The sequence below is a fragment of the Psammomys obesus genome, unplaced genomic scaffold, assembly GCF_907164565.1.
Source record: "Psammomys obesus unplaced genomic scaffold, mPsaObe1.curated_primary_1811, whole genome shotgun sequence".
In the NCBI taxonomy this organism is placed as follows: domain Eukaryota; kingdom Metazoa; phylum Chordata; class Mammalia; order Rodentia; family Muridae; genus Psammomys; species Psammomys obesus.
In genome coordinates, this window is record NW_026585580.1 from 3,744,723 (window position 1) to 3,761,758 (window position 17,036).

Below are 17,036 nucleotides of genomic sequence, written 5' to 3' on the forward strand. Positions count from 1 at the left end.
GGACCAGGATGTCCCCCCCCCCCATTCTCTCCATTGCTCAGCACTGTGGCTGGTTGTTTTATTAACAATACAGAAAACAAATGGTGGCATGTTTACAAAGTTGAGACAGGTGATGCTTAGAACAAGCATCACAATGCAATGTCAGGGTTGAAACCAGATAGTGTTATAGAGAAATCAGCATTTGAATGAACAAGGGTAAATTGAATACATTCCACAAGAACATTATGCCAACATTTCCTCCTTTAAGTCCAATAAAAGGCTCATTTTCTTTCAATACAGTAATAATTATAAATTTTATGAAAACTATTAGGTAAGATTTACATGTGCAATGTCCAGTTTATGTGCACTTAGCAACTTAGGAGAAAGTATTTGATTATCTATCAGGTCTTGACAAGTTTAGAGTTCTATACCTAAATTAACTTTTATTTTTATTGGTATTTCCTAAATGAAAACATTTTCTAAAATTCTAAACAGCTTAAGCTTAATTGTAGAACTATAACTATTTGGTATTCAACCCCACCAGAGACTTAAGAAGGAATAAAATTACTTGAGTAAATAGGAAGTGCATGTTAGCAGCTTCCAAGAAATAAAAAATTGACAAAGTTTGCTGCCTTATCACCCAAAACTCTCTATAACATCAGAGCATCATCTTCAGCCTTCTGGCTCTGTATATTTGACAGACATGTATGTGAAGCAGGAACTATTTAGGACTTTCTTACCCTGTCTTGGTAGAGTTCAGAAGTTGATCTGTCCTGCATTCAAGCTTGTCCACTTTTGTTAGATTCTGCTGTCCTGAAAAGAGGGCATTTTCTTTTTGCCTGAGTGGCTCGTTTGCCACATTTGAAGCCATCTCCTTATGAAAGTTCTTTGATGATCATTATCTTCTTTGAGGTTGTCGGGGTGCTGCCAGGAGACGACCTGTCTCATTGTCAAAGAATCTTTAAAATAATAAAGACATTTTAAATGCCATAATCTGTAGGTCTCCGAAGTTTTTGAAGACTTATCTATCTTTATGTACTCAACCTGTCTACAAAATCATATCTATCTGTTAAACTAGGATGCATACTCCTGTGATAAGTTAGACTACTGTGTGACATGACGATGAGTTGATTAACTAGCAATTAACTTGCATTCCCGAATACCCTAAACAGTTTGTAAAAGCAGTTTAAAAGTATTGGAAGTAACCTTGAATTTGTATCAATATACTAAAATTTATCAATGTATTAAAAATAGACTTATTTTGTCATCAGTATACAAAATCCTATGCCAGAGTTAAAAATAACCTTATTTGAGAATAACAAATAAAGCCTTAAGTTGAGTAGATTCAATAATCTACCCTTTGTCTCATCCCTGTAAGATATCCCTGTATTCCCCTTTCTTTCTTTTCAACCTCTTTTCTCCTTTTTTAAGAAAGAAAAGAAAAAGGAAAAGAGAGAAATCCCTGAGTCTAACCTTGTTTTCTCTCTGAATAAGACTATTAATAATTTATAACCAACTCCCAAACAAATATTCATAGCCACAGAGAACAACCAAAAACCTACCCAATCCCCCTTAAAAGGAATTGGACGTCATTTTCATGTTTTTTTTCTAGCCGACTTTTTGAACACACAGAAATCCTGTTAGGGGCCCACATAAAATTGGGGAAAATGGTTAATTAAGCAAGCATTAACATCTGTTGTCCAGTCTTTGAATGTTGAGAAATTTCAGGCTTAATATAAGTCCTGTTTGGAACAGTCAAAAATACTGAACCAACTGAGATTAGCAGCTTTCTTCAAAGCTCTCTTGGAAACAGGCTTCGATGAGAAACAGCAGTTGAAGCAGTTGAGGCTGGAACATGCAGGATGCTGGAACATGCAGGATGCTGGAACATGCAGGATGCTGGAACATGCAGTATGCTGGAACAGATATGTCAATGTCCCAGCATTCTGGGAGGATAAATTCTGTCAGGTTTGATTCAGTGTCTCCAGTGTCCAGTCCTATTGTTCTGCAAACATATAATTTCTCACAAGCATTACACAGTCCTGAAATTATAGATGTATGAGATATACAGGATGAAACTAAACTGTAAACCAATTTTATTTATGCCAATTAAAAGAATGGCATAATAAATTTTGAGGATATTGTAGCCATGGATTTATTGGTCATGTATTGTTGAAGTTCTGGCTAGAGACATTTTTTTTTTTTATGACTCAGTCAGTTTTAGAGTTGTCCCTATATGAAGGGATGATCAGTTTATGTTACCTTTTGTTTAGTCTTCTTTGTTTCTCTCTCCTTGTGTGTGGCCAAGATCTTCTGGTGGTCTTCCTCTGTCATTTCTGGTTATTAGTTTTGATGGAACCCATAATTTCTCTTCTGTAGGAATATACGCAAAACCTCTTCCCCAGCGTAACACATTCCCTGTTCTCCGTTGTGAGGTTAATACCTTTATATGCTGCTTTAATTCAGCAGTCTTTCCTAAATTCCACTGTGTCTTAGCAGGTGTGTTACTGATCTCATTTAAACATTTTAAAATTGATAAATCATCATTTAATCTATTTGGGGGAGATATTATATTTTCCTTCTGTTTTATAACCGTCTTTAAATTACTGCTAGATATTTTCATAATTGTTTGAACTGTAGGATTAAAAGTTATACATGTCATATTGTCTAAAATATTGTTGAATTCCAATGGATATACATGCAGAAGCACCATCAGCCGCAATTTGCAAGGGCATCTCCAAAACATTTGCCATCTCTAACAAGTGTTGCTCTCCAGAATTTAAGGCAAAAGCCTACTGGAGTTAAATCTTAATTAAATCTATGGCATGGCACATATGTTTCAGTTCTCAACTCTTTAAATTGGAGCATACCAGCCATTGTATGACCTTGTTCCCAGACAACACTAAACAGGATCTGCATTTCTACTTTAGCATATAGACTTTCATCTAGTAATTGAACCTTAACAATACATACAATATACAGTCTGACCAAGTTGGCCTATAGCTGAAGACTTTCTCTCCACCATCTCAATGGGCTGCCATTGTGCAATATCTTCAAGCCTCTGTGGACTTTTGTCATCTGGACCTACCTCTTTCTTGGTGTTATTATAAGAACCAGGTTGGATTGTTCTGAAGGCTATTTTGATTCAAAGTTTGCCCCAACCTCTGTTCTATGGCCTTGAATTTATCATCTCTTTTCTCAGTCTCTTCTTTCTCCAAGTCTGTCTTATCCTGATCTCTCCCAAAAAGGATATACAAAACTGAAATCATCAGTGAAAAAATTATTTCTATGCTAAGAGAAACAAACTCAAATGGTACCTAGAAACACTGTGTCATTGTATCTTCCTCCATTTTCAACTTAGAAAATTATCATTTTTAATCTCAAAACCTCTAAGGACTTTACTTTCTTAGACCCAGCTTCCCTCTCAGACCTTACCAGTTCAGATGCTTGAGGCTTCTCAGTCTGTCTCTGGCTCTGCTTCCAGGGAGAACTATTTTTCTGCCTCTCTCACTGGATCCTGACCCATTCCTCACTCTGGGAAGTTATTGGGTCCACAAATGTTTGCTTCTCCGACTATCAAGAACCCCTTCTCAAAGGGATTTAACTTTCTGCCTTGGCTAGCAAAGTCTGGCTTTGAGAAACTTTCTTGTTAAAGACCCCCCCCCCCCTCCAAAGAAACTGCCTCTCTGTGGTTTGTATGTAAGAATTTTTGTTTTCTGCAGCCTGCTGGAGGCCTTGCTGCTCTGCAGGGGATCTGTCTAATCAGGAATCTGTGAGGTCCTAGTTAGAAATTGCGGTTGCTTTGTTTTTAAGGAACAAAACTGAAAAACTGCTCTATAGTTTTACTTTCTATGTAAGTTCTTGATAGATTATTGTAAATTCTGCCACACGTTGGTACACCATTTGCTGTCGATATTTATGTTTAATATTTATATTCGTTTTAACTTTTGGTTGATCAGCAGTTACTTCTAAACCAACTGTATACTCAAATCAGCACACAGAGACTAGGATGTATTTAGTTAACCTAGAGCACAATGCTGGGCAATGATTACTCCATCCTAAACTTCCAAGCATGCATAGCTTCCTCCTATTCAGAATTTCCAACATTATACTTGCTTTTAGTCATATCTTAGAGCCATTCCATCTTTCCTCATTGTTCCAAGTCCTGTCTTGCAGATCTCTGTTCTCCTACTCCTCCCTCTCGTTTCCTTCTCCTCCCCTCTGGACCAGGATGTCCCACCCTATTCTCTCCATTGCTCAGCACTGTGGCTGGTTGTTTTATTAACAATACAAAAAAAAAAAAAAACAAAAAACAAAAAAACAAATGGTGGCATGTGTACATAAACTTGAGACAGGTGATGCTTAGAATAAGAATCACAATGCAATCACAATCTGATTGAAACCAGCTAGCTGGACAGAGAAATCAGCATTTGAATGAACAAGGGTAAATTGTATACATTCCACAAGGACATTGTACTAACAATCCTGTTTGCCCTTCTGAGTGAGCTTTCAGCCTTTCTCTAGGGTTCTTCTCGTTGTTTAACTTCTTTAGGACTATAAATTTTAGTATGTTTATCCTGTATTATATGACCAAAATCTACTTAGAAGTGAGTATATACCATATGTGTCTTTCTGCTTCTGGGTTAGCTCACTCAGTATGATCTTTTATAGTTCACACCATTTGTCTGCAGTTTTCATGATTTCAGAAATTGTGGTACATTTACACAGTGGAATACTGCTCAGCAATTAACAACAAGGAAGTCTTGATCATTTCTTTAACTGTGTGAGAACATGCAGTAGGCTGTGTGTAAAGAGAATGAGCTGTTATCAGAGCCACAGAATCAGTGAGCACCCTGGTTTTGGAATCCTCAGACTTTCCAATGATGAGAAACACACTTTTGTTGTTCATACCCAATGTAGGGTGCTTTTGTTATAGTGGTCAAATAGCTTAAGACAAGTTCTGTTGTGTAAGTAGGTAAAATTGGGTAAGTGAACAAAACATGGCTTTGAGTCATCTTACTGTAACGATGATGTGCTTCTTCTAAGAAAAAAAAGAAAATCCAAGGATAAAGAACGTTCTGTGTGAAGTCAGTTCCAATGAATGCCGTGGAAGTGTGGCATTTCTGTAGAAGAACTGGATTAGTAAGATTGGTAACCAGGAATAATGACTTATTTCTCACTGAAATGTAGTTCTGTGAAAATCTGTTCTTATGAATTATTATTTCAACAGAACTTGGCTGGATACACTTTTCTCATTTACTAGATCCACAGTATTAATATTCTTACTTCTGAAGGCTATTTCTGTTTTACTTTCATGTCAATGTGAGTTAGAAACTTTTTAAAATGGTAACAAGACCTCATTTGATACCATCAAGTAAATAGCCTGGCAGAATGCTTTTACAGGGCTACATTATGAAGAACTTAGTGTTAAATATGTCATCATTCTGTACTTTCTCATATTCAGAAAGCGTAATTTGACGTTATCTTGTCGCCACAGCTGCACAGATTTTTCCCTGCTACCCCCATGCCCCTAAACATTTGAACTCTTCTATCATACTGGTAGATATTATGTAATGAAAGTAGTTTTGAATGACCGTAACCTAACAAGACGTTTACTGCAGCTGAATTGAAATACCAGGCTCAGCGGATGAACAGGTTGCCTAGCAACTGATACTGCAAGCTCCAGCGACTGCTCATGCCCACTGAGATTGACAAGGGAGCCATCACTGGATGCCTGAATCTTGCTATTTAGCAATTCTGACAGTGAGAGCAAAGCTTCCAAAAGGAATGGTTTGTGATTAAATATAAAATTTGAAGAACCTATCTATCCACCGTCTACATCATCTTTAAATATATAGAGATATAGTCAGAAAGTTTTCTCACTGAATTTCTTGTATAAAAGGGGATGAAAAGGGGCCTAGAGAATGGAGCAGGTAGAAAAACTAATATTTGGACAGAATATAATATACAAAACAAACTTACTGTGGGTTTTGACTTCCTGTTTTGTGTTGGGGTACAATTCAGTTTGGCTGTGAGTCATAGCTCATGCATGCATGACTAGGCATGTCCAAAAAATTTTACCGTAGAATATAATGACCATAAAATGCTTCCTGAATATCTGCACAGGTGGAACCCGACTCTCTGCTCACTGCTCTAAATGCAATCATGTCTGTGTGTCACGCTCCAATTCCCAAGCTTCACAACAATCTCATTTGGAACTGCAAGCTTCTAGTCACTGCAAATGAGATCTTTCTAATGATCCAAGTAATTAACTTTTAAGAGATCATTTTTCTCCATGTTATTCCTAATTCTCTAAAGCTTTCAAAACATGTGAATATAAAATACCATTCAGAATGTATCTCCTTAACGTGCTTTTAAGGTTTTATTATTTGTGGCAAATTTTGTAATATATTCATGCAAAGAATTGTAATATCCTTTGTTTGGGGAAAATGAAAGGATTTATCTTCAGGTCCTTCATATTTCAGAAGCAAATTATTAATTATAACTACTACTCTATTTCAAATAACATTAAATTAATACTTTGGCATATATTTCATATGAAAATTAATATTTTTATCTTCATGAATATAAAGTACATGATATAGTTAGCATATTTTAAAACTACATGTACCTTCTGATCCAGAAATTATATGAATAGAAATTTATCTTCAAATAGGTTCCCTATGCTCAGAAACAGAATTTCAAGGATATTCAATAAATATTAATTATGAGAACAGAAACATGGTAACCTGAATTTCAATTAATTGGAAATTTCCATTAATTGGACGCTAGTGACATATGTTTTTCGACAGCCATGTATCAGTGGATTTTTTTTTTATTGTAGCAATAGCCAAGAGAAACAATTTGAAAGAAGGAAATATTAATTTAGGGGTTCAGTCCATGATTGCTTGGACCATGTACTGGGCTGGCGGTTGGGTTTTGCATGGATGTTTAGTAAGGGACAGGAAGCAGGGAAAAAAGGGGTTTGCGACAATATGTAACTGACCATAAGACGCTCAGAGTTCCCTGTTTTCTCCAGCTTGGCCCCATAATCCCAAGTAGTGCTACCAGATAGGGGCTAAGCACTCCACAGAGGAGTTTGAAGGGAGAGCATTTTCTACTCAAATCAAAAGAACCTATGAAATAGAACACCAGGTATGTAAGATGCATAGTGTTAAAGATATATAGTGACATAGACATGTTTTTTAATACATATAAAACATGTTAAATAGTTAAAAAAACTGTATAAGGTAATGTAAACAAAGCTGCTGTTTTTGTTAGTAAAAATTCTAAACACATAAATGTTTACAGGTGAATACATGTTTCCATTGCAGTTTCTTTTAGGGGAAAAAGTGGTTAATGCACAAAGTAAATGGAATAAAAGGTGAGATCTTTCGTTATTTTCTATGAAAGCCTTTTCCTTCAAAAAACAAACAAACAAACAAACAACAAATGTGTGGTTGGAGAAATGATTCAGTAGTTATGGGTACTGGTTGTTCTTGCAGAGGACCTGGGTTCAGGTCCCAGTACCCACATAGTGCCTGTAATTCTAGTTCCAAGGGATCTCTTGCCCTCTTCTGGTGTCTGTACACACTGCATGTTCATAGTGCATTTTTGTACATACAGGCAAAACACTTATATGCATGCAATTTAAAAATACAGTAAAATAATTAAAAACCCAAACACATATATATGTGTATTTTAATAAATGCTAAGGACATGCTCCTTAGCACCCATAATTCAGAATTTTGTTTATGTTTTCTGCATGTATAAATGAACTTAATTTCTTTTCTTTCATTTACAAAGTATCTTCGCCATCGTCGAATCTCTAATAGTCCTATCAGGAAAGAGATTGCAGTCTGCTTCCCTAGATCTTCTGCTGGTCTTATGTGTGTTTCTAGGGTCTTAAGCAAATTAACTCATGAACTTTCAGAATTACAAAGCAATTAGCTTTTAAAAAGTCCCAAGAAGAGAAAGGGATTAAGAACAAGGAAATGTAATACTGATGTCTCATTTTCTTAAAGCCCAAAGCCAGTAATGTAATCAGCCCCTATTAAGTTTATTTCAGCCTCCAAATAAAGTAATGAAACACGTGTCAGGGAAGTAGAGTTGTTGGCCTTGCATTAGAACTTATGCAAACAACACCTATACAAAAACATGCCGAATAAGCGTTCTGTGACGTGTATGCTTTGATTGATAGTTTCCACTTGACAGCCCTTTCTTCAGGGGCACAGCACTTAGGTGTTTATTAGATTAAAGATTAATTTAGTAAGTTGACAGAGGGAAAGGCTAGATTAACCGTGTGATGTTTCCTAATTCTATTCCCTAACGAGGCAATGCAACGAATTAGTTTTGATTTCTAAGAGTAGCAGGAAGGTCTGGTTTCAGGTTATCAAGAGATTTTTTTTAAGGGGGGGGGCTTATAGTTGACGTGGAGAATAGGTTGAAGGCAGAACTATTAGGAATGTGCACAACGCCTGTCCCTGAGAGAGAGAGAGAGTCCTCTCAGACTTTCGGCTTCCCACTCTAATGATGTGAGGTTTGATGGTGGTGGTTTCTGTCCCATGGGTGTCTTCCCTTACTCACTTTAGGCTTTCTATGATGTGCCTGCAGAGCCTGTGTGTGGCGCCTTGGCTGGGCGCTTCTGGGACAGAGAGCTTACTCTTCTGTGGGAGCTCTAAGGGCTCACAGTTCTAAATGTTATTTGAACTTCATTAGTTTGAGTAGAAAGCTGTTTCTTCACTCCAATGTTTATTCCTAGTTTTTGCCTACTATAACAATACCGAAGGAATTCAATCCTTTCTAAGTAATTGGCCTTCTTCTAAAATTCTTTAAAATTATTATTATTATTATTATTATTATTATTATTATTATTATTATTTTAGGTTAGCTCACAAAATGAGAGGTTTCATCGTGACGTCTTCCTTCTTATCTGGCATTACGCTTTGTTTTTCTGTGCTTGCCTCCCTTACTACTCTGCCACACACCCCTTCTTTCTTCTACCTGGTTGGATGAAGAAAGCCTGAGTATTTTATGTTCATTTTCTTTCTATTGGTAAAGTGTTTTTCCATCAAATTTTTGCATTTTAAGATCTGTGTGCTTCTTGTTGTCATCTTCTGGGTCCCATGTGTGGTCTTTTAAGAATATATCTCTACCCCTCTTTTGTTGTCCAATTCAGAGTAGCTAGCTCCAAAACAATATGCACACAGACAGCAAAAACAGACTCAGTAAGTTGTATTTATATATTTGTGTATACATATACATACCCATATATGTAATTATAAGAATAATAACCCAAGATAAAGAGACTATTAACTCAAAAGCGGTGGAGTATGAGAAGAGTTAGAGGTAGAAAAAGAAAGGGGAAGTGATGTATAAGTATAAAATAAATAAGTTAAAATTTATTTTAAAAATGTGAAAAGGGGAATATGGTTCTCATATCTCACATACTGAATAATTACCTCTGAAATTTACAACTGAAAATTACCTCCTTTAGCCTACACTCGATGTATCCATTAGTATAGTGTGACATTTGCTACTTAAAATACACTACCACAGGCTCATGTTAGTTGAGTCTTGCTTAATAATTACGTGACCCCAGAGTCAAATATTAGATCCTCCCTTATTACCTATGTGACCAAAGAATAAACAGTATACCTCAGTTTAATAATGTATAGAACAAGAGTGATAATAGTATTGATATAAACATAAATGACAGTTCATGTAAATAATTTAGTACCATTTTAGTCCATATTCGCTCAGTTTACACAAGTTGTTATTAAATAGTTTCCGTTATTCCTATACTGCCTATCTTAGTGTAGTCTCTTGAACAAAACCCCATATCTTCAGATTATTCCAAGTATTCCATATCATGACTTTTCTGTCGTTATGAAAACCACAAATTAACTGCTCAACATGGTGAAAATACAAGGCATAACACCAAGCCAATGGAAACCATTTTTTCCCTTTCTCATCCACACTACTACTTGTCCTCTGGGTGATATTTCTGGAGAGTTCTGCCCAGCAGCGGCGTGCTAAACAAATGTCCTGCTCTTATTTCTGCATTAACCCTTGTAGTTCTGAATCCATTTGAACTGTATTTATACTTTACAGGCATAAACGAAAATAAGAACTAAGACGCCACTGCAATGAGGCAGTAACAATGCACACCTTTAATCCCAGCACTCTGGAGGCAGAGGCAGTTGAATCTCTGAGTTTGAGGCCAGCTTGGTCTAAAAAAAAAAAATCAAGTTTTAGGACTGCCAAGGCTACACAAAGAAACCTTGTTTCAAACAAAACAAAACAAAAAACCCAAAAACAACCCCCCCCAAAAAAAAACAAACCAATACAATAACAACAAAACTGACACTGCAATCTTGTTATAAAACCACAAAAAACAACAATTATTTATTTGGCCTTTAGGAATCAGAGAAAACGTCTCAAAGGTGGTGGAATTTGAGCTAAAGACTGACATACACTAGCATTATTACTTCTGTCAGTGGTGTTTATAAATACATAACTTATACTTGGAATGTTTTTTTTGTTAAGGCTTTATTATTGTTTTGTGTTACTTAAAGACTTAGTGATTAGTACACACACACACACACACACATATATATATTTAAAGAGAGAGAGAGTGGGTGTGAGTGGGGTATGGGTGTGGGGTGGGGTGTTTCTGTGAAAACAGGGATGAAGAAAGAGAGCCAGAGAAAATGAGAGAGATAAGGCTGGACAAAACAAAGCTCAATTCTAGAAGGCTTTGAAAACTTTATTAGAGACAGGCAGAGTGGAACTATGGAAGGTTTCTTAAAGTATAGCTGTGAAATAATTAGATTTTTATATTAGAAAGATAACTGCAGACAGCAATAGAAAGAAGACCGAACTAGGGCAGCAGCAGAGGGAATGAAGATAATGGAATTGACTGATGGAAATTTTAGAGGTGGTATCAGTAGTACTTGTGGTTGATGGAAGTGGCAGGAGGGAGACAGGCAGATACTGGGAAGCTTGAATAGAAAGAATGGATGGAGATGATGGCACCATTGACTGAGACAGATAAAGATACTTGGAAAGACAAGGTCTTCCATCGTGTCCCTCATGAGTTTGTGATAGCAGTATGGAAAAGGCAGGTAGAAATGCTATTGTAGATTGAGACCAGTGAACAACTCACCTATCAGTGGGATGACACTCAGCAGCGCAGGCTGGTTGGAGTGGGGCTCGGAAGCCAGCATCTGGGTATTGTGTTAGCAACCTAGCTTAATCTTTCTGGGCAGTAGAGGTTTAACTACATAGATAAGGAGAGATACGCTTTCTCCCGGTCTCCCCAATCACAATAAGAACTACCAGGGCCTTTTCCTTGGAAGCTTAAAAGGGTAAAGAAGAATGAGCTGAAATAGCTTCCCACCTTAGGCAGTGATGGATAACATAACTAGTTCAACCCAATCAGGGAAAGTTTCTATAAAATGATCTCAAGTGTTCACAAATTTATAAATGTAGCCTTTTTTTTTTTAAGCTGGTGAAGTTCTTCAATCAAATGTGATAATGATTTCTTTACTTAGAGCTTTTACTGTTCCTATTCCAGAAGGTACTGTTCATAAATTCATCCATAATTGATAAAATTTTAGTTTTAGCACAGAGCCATTAGTGTGGTATTCAGAGACCTTTATTCTAAATGTACTATTCTTAATGTGTGTTTTTAGCTGTTACTTAGTGATTCTTTCCCATATGATTAGTCTTTCTCCCTCTCCTTTGTAATTTAACCCCCAACAAGCACGCCAAATTAAGTCTGAGGGATGGAAGAAAGAAAAGCCGAGGAACACTGAAGTGAGAATTGAAAAGTATTCTCTCCTGTCCTCACCATGAGATTAACTTCCTAATGGTGTGTAATTGGAAATGATTACTCCCACAGACCCACAGTGTGCATACTATGCTTCTCTCCAAAGAAACTATATTAAAACACTTTACTATCATTTGTATTTGTGGGATTTTACCAGTTTGTCTTGTCAGCTATCTTTGAATAATTACACTTAAACTATGAATAAGATATTCATCTGAGAAAATGCACAGTCAGCAAAGAGAGGCAATAGCAGTCTGATAGAGTATAGTATCTGGGGAAGAGAGAAAATGGTAAGAGTACAGAAAGGAATTACAGCATTCTATTTTGGCCCATCACCAAGTCACTTCATTAAAAGATTTTGTTTTCTTTAAATACTCACGAGCCATTCATTTACTAATCTAGTCTAGAATTCTCAAAATGGATGCCAACTTACTGTTCTACAGTTTTTATAATTCCTGGGACATTTGCCCATCTCATACCTGGCCCATCTCCCAAGCTCTGTTGTCTTCACTGACTATGCAGAAATTCCCCATTCTCCTGTGCTATCTCCTGGTATTTCAAAGCACATGCTCTTCTGGGTTTATGTGCATTTAAGGGGATTTGGTGGTCTATCCCTATCTTCTCACGTCTCTCCTGAAATCTAAAATTTGAGTTTGCTTCCTAGTCCTTGAAATTCATAATTTTTTCCTATGGAATGGTTTATATTAAAGAAAAAGGAAGTTGGTTATATTTTGGAAATCAGAAAATTATATACAATAAAAATTATTTCATGTATTGAACTTAATACTTAAAGCTTGCTAATTTTTCCCAAAAATGAAGTATGTTTAATCCATTTAACTTATCATTACTTTGATTCCCATTCCATCGTCTCATCCTTAAAGCTTCAGTAGGACTTTATCTCTGTTGTAATTTCTCTTGGCTTACAACCAAAGTTGAACTCTAAGGTCAAAATGTGTATGGTAAGAACCCATCAAAGCAACAGAATAATCTAGATACCACTCCTGCTCTTATAACTGAATGGGTTCCACTGTCAGACAAACTGTCTGGTGGCATCTCAAACATATGAGGATGCTCTGAAGCGTCTCTCCTGGTGGCTCTTTAAGCTTAATGTTTAATTTCATAGAGCTTGAAGGCTGTTCCAGTGACATGAAAATTTCAGCCAATAGGAATGAGAGAGAGGCAAAAGAAAGCCACTCTTACCTCTAAGGAGACTTCTTAGAAGTTCTCACATCATTCAGGACTTCTCCTCATACCACAATGTCCTATATAGCCGTCACAGACATCAGAATAAGCAGTTATTTGAGTGAATCTCATTATAAATAATTAAAAGTCTTGGCTTTATTTGAGACAAAACAGAAGAATGAGTTTCTGGCAAAAGAAAAGTTATCTTTGACTTTTCATCGTTTTGGAATTCATATTATACTTATCAGTGATGTTATTCATTTATAATTGATTTTCAACAACCTTGCTCTATTGAACTTGAGGCATTTTTTTTTTTACAGGCTTATACTTATTTTTTTAAGGTCTTATACAATTCATGATTCTTAGCTCATCACAGGATGTTTCTTTAACACGTCAGTACCAACTTTTCTCAGTACAGCTCATCTGTGTATCATAGAAGTCAAGGACATTGGAGGTTGCTCAGTGCTGCTTGTTCTCAGTTTTGCTATTTATGACTTACTGTCTCCGATAGGTACCGCATTCCCATTGAATTTGATTAGGCCTTGAGAATAATCATCAGAGAAGAGCAACTTTTCAAATCTCCCTGAAGATTCTACTGTTTGTTGATCACCAGACAAATCCCGGGAAAACATGTTTGGTGTCTTCTCTTTCCAGTGAGGCCGCCACTCGTGATGGTGCTGCTGGCATCCTACTACATTCATTCTTCTTTTGCTTGGTTGATCTTTGAATGAATCCTTGTGCTCTTCCTTGACTTTCTTATTGTATATTAGAGGCCACAGTTCCTACATTTTTTTGTAACATCTACTTTGTAGATGGCATCAGGTTTGTAGATCCAGGTTCAATGACTATCCCTCATGAGCAGATGGATGGCACATGTGTTCTGCAAAACAAGACTTCCTGAAATACACTTACTCATTAATATCTTCTGTTGGATACATTCTTACTCATCTTTTTTTTTGCCTACATCTTCCTAAAAACATCTATAAAACCCCAATTAAAGCTGCGTTCTTCAATTCCTCATTTTGCCTTTAACTTAGCACTTAAAGTGTTGTCTATACAAGGTTTATTGCCAACATCCATGTGATTGCCCAATTTAGACATTGTAGTCATACTTCACAACTTCTTTTTCCTCCTACCATCTAGCCAACCAACCATTAAGTATAGGTAATTTGATTATTTAGTAACACTGAAATCTGAGCACATTTTTCTACATGCACCATGTCCTCTAGGGAGACAGTCAACTCTCATTTACCATGTAACATCCTAACTTGTCTTTCTCATCTACTCTTACATAGTCTATTCTTCTCTTGTCCAAAATCTAATGATGTCAAAAGGCATGCCAGAACTTCCCTGTTTAAATATTTCAATGGTTCTCCAATTTCCTGGAATAAAGACAACATTTTACAATATGGACTATAATTAAAATGCTTCATTCAGTGTGGCCACTATCAAGCTTCAATATCACTAACAACTCTCTACATGGTCCTCTTTGAACAAGTCATTCTTTCTGTCTGACCAATCCTTTTTATTAAAGTACTCATCCTCAGACCACTGCTCATTCATTGCTATCTATGGACATGAGGTTTACTTTGCCAAAACAAGTCAAATTGATGTTTTCTCATGGCGCTGTGTCATAGCCCTTATCTCCTCCACAGAACTAATTTATTTCATTAATTCATGGCTAACTGCAACTTCCGTAATATTTTATATTCCACAAGGCATAGAACCATGTTAATTTCCATCTGCTACTGTGCTCTACTTCTCAGAATATCTCTTAGCACACAGGAGGCATTCAGTGACTATTTATTGAATAAATGGATGCATCAATAATGGGAATGAATCACTTTGGACTGAATCTCCTTTATAACTGTTTGTATCGGTTTGGGGTGGATGTTGTGTGTACCCATAAACAATAAGATGTCTGTCTTGACTTAGATTTGTCCACAGGAAGCTGATGGTCCTGAATTGATTGTAAGACTATTGCTAAGGTTCATCCGCTGTTTTTGTGTACATTTATTGCATTTCCCTTTTTGTTTTTTTTCCCTTACAGTCTTTTCCTTCTGTTTAAATAGAGGAACAAGTGACAGCAAGTATGCATTTATTCTTGACTTCCTGTGCATTTCCTTTCCTTGGTACTGGCCCTTTTCTTTTCATTTTTAGAAGCTGTCTTCTAATAAAACAGATATAGCTTTAATAGTGGTCATTTCCACATTGCTTTGTCATCTTTTTTTTTTTTTTTTTTTTTTTTTGAGCTTTGATTGAAGGAGAGAACTGTCATCTTTCTGGACTAAGCTGTTGGCAGATCATTCTCAGGACTTGCTAATCGTGAAGAGGACTAGTTCAGTTGTCATTGATATCCTCCAGATTCAGCCTATAAGGCTGCTGCAGAGACTTTTCTACACAGGGTTACAAGGCTGAGCAAAATCAAGTGCATGCTTTGTTTTTGGAGTCATGTACCCTTTGGTGTATACCTTCATCCATAAAATTCTGTTATTTCTAAGCTCATACAAAGTTACCAAAATGAATACGTAACAAAGTTACCCAAGATGAATAAATTCTAGAGATCTTCTAGAGGATGTAATGCTTAACAGTAATTGTTTTGCATTTCAGCATTTAGCACAATGGATTTTATTCTAGATGGTCTTTATGATCTAATAACAAAAAGAGACACACATACATATACACAAAAGTTCTTGGAGGTGATATATCTTTATTTTCTTTATCATAGTGATATTTTCATACATACACATGTGCCCAAACTCATCACATTTTATATATTATAAATTTGTAGTATTTGGTCCACCTCTCGGCAACTCTGTGAGCTTCCTTCTCTCCTGGGCACCATTTCTGCCAACACCATCAGCTCCAGGTAGCAACATCAACTCCTACAAATTTATCTGACTTCTGCCCAGGCTCTGAAATGCCAGCTATGATCAGTGGACTCGGGGAGGGGCATGCATGAAGAAGGGGGAGGGAGGGTGGGATCGGGAGGGGAGAAGGGAGGAGCTTATGGGGGGATACAAAGTGAATAAAGTGTAAAATAATAATAATAATAATAATAATAATAATAATAATAATAATAATAAAAATTAAAAAAAGAGACTTGCAATTGATGTAAAAGGCGGTACCACCTTCGTGAAGGAGGACGTTAACCAGGGTATGAACTCTCTGGCCTACTCTAATATGGGCGTGAAAGATAAGAAAGCAGTGGCAACCTGCAATACTCTGGAATAACCTCAAATGTAGTCAAAGCCAGTGGATTCCTACTTCTTTAGAACACCATCTTTAATAGGTTTTTTCACTGCCATTTCTCCTTCCAAATCCCCACCGTCCAACCTTTACCCTGCTATTCACCTGTTGGCTAGTATATAGCTGAAAAAGTATTTTGCTAGAATCACAGGGCTGCATAGGTCTCCAGGGGAAGCGGGGCCCCTGCAAAACAGGGAATATCGGGGTTAAGGCAGAATTGGGGCAAATTGCTCTTTTCTGCCAGTACCCAGAGCCCTGTTATCATTGATTCTGACCTGTGCATGAGGAGTTGCTGATGTCTCTGGTGTCAGAACTGGGACTGGACTGAGCTACAGAGCTGCCCAAGCTATAGCAGGGGTGAAATGAATTTTATTTCACTGCAGATTTTTCTTGTGGCCACTGATGCCAACTCTCCCTAAAGATTGAGGAACAAAGAAACCAACTCTGTTGTAAATAAACTTTCCTTGCAAAGAGAAAGGAAATTGTATTTTTATATGTGCATCAATAAACCTAATTTTAAAAATAGTCAGAAGAGCAAGAGCCATGCTGTAGATGTCATTCTGTTCTCTTGTGGGATCTCCAGTCAGACTTCTCCTGGCTTGACCTTTCACCTCTTGCTGCCCTATTTTCAATCTCTTTACCTAACCTGTTTTGTTTCTTCCTCAGTTCCTGTCCTGACTTCTTTCTTCTCATTTTTTCTCTCCCAACTCCTAAGTTGACGTTTTCTACTAATTTTGAAATTGTAATTTCTCATTACTTTTTATAAATTTGTTCATTAGTCTTACTAAGATGA

At 36.7% G+C, this 17,036-nt stretch overlaps 1 pseudogene; it reads left to right on the top strand.

Moving 5' to 3' along the window:
* Nucleotides 1–11,009: 11,009 nt before the first annotated feature.
* On the top strand, nt 11,010–16,646 carry LOC129677219 (cbp/p300-interacting transactivator 1-like; annotated as a pseudogene).
* Nucleotides 16,647–17,036: the final 390 nt, after the last annotated feature.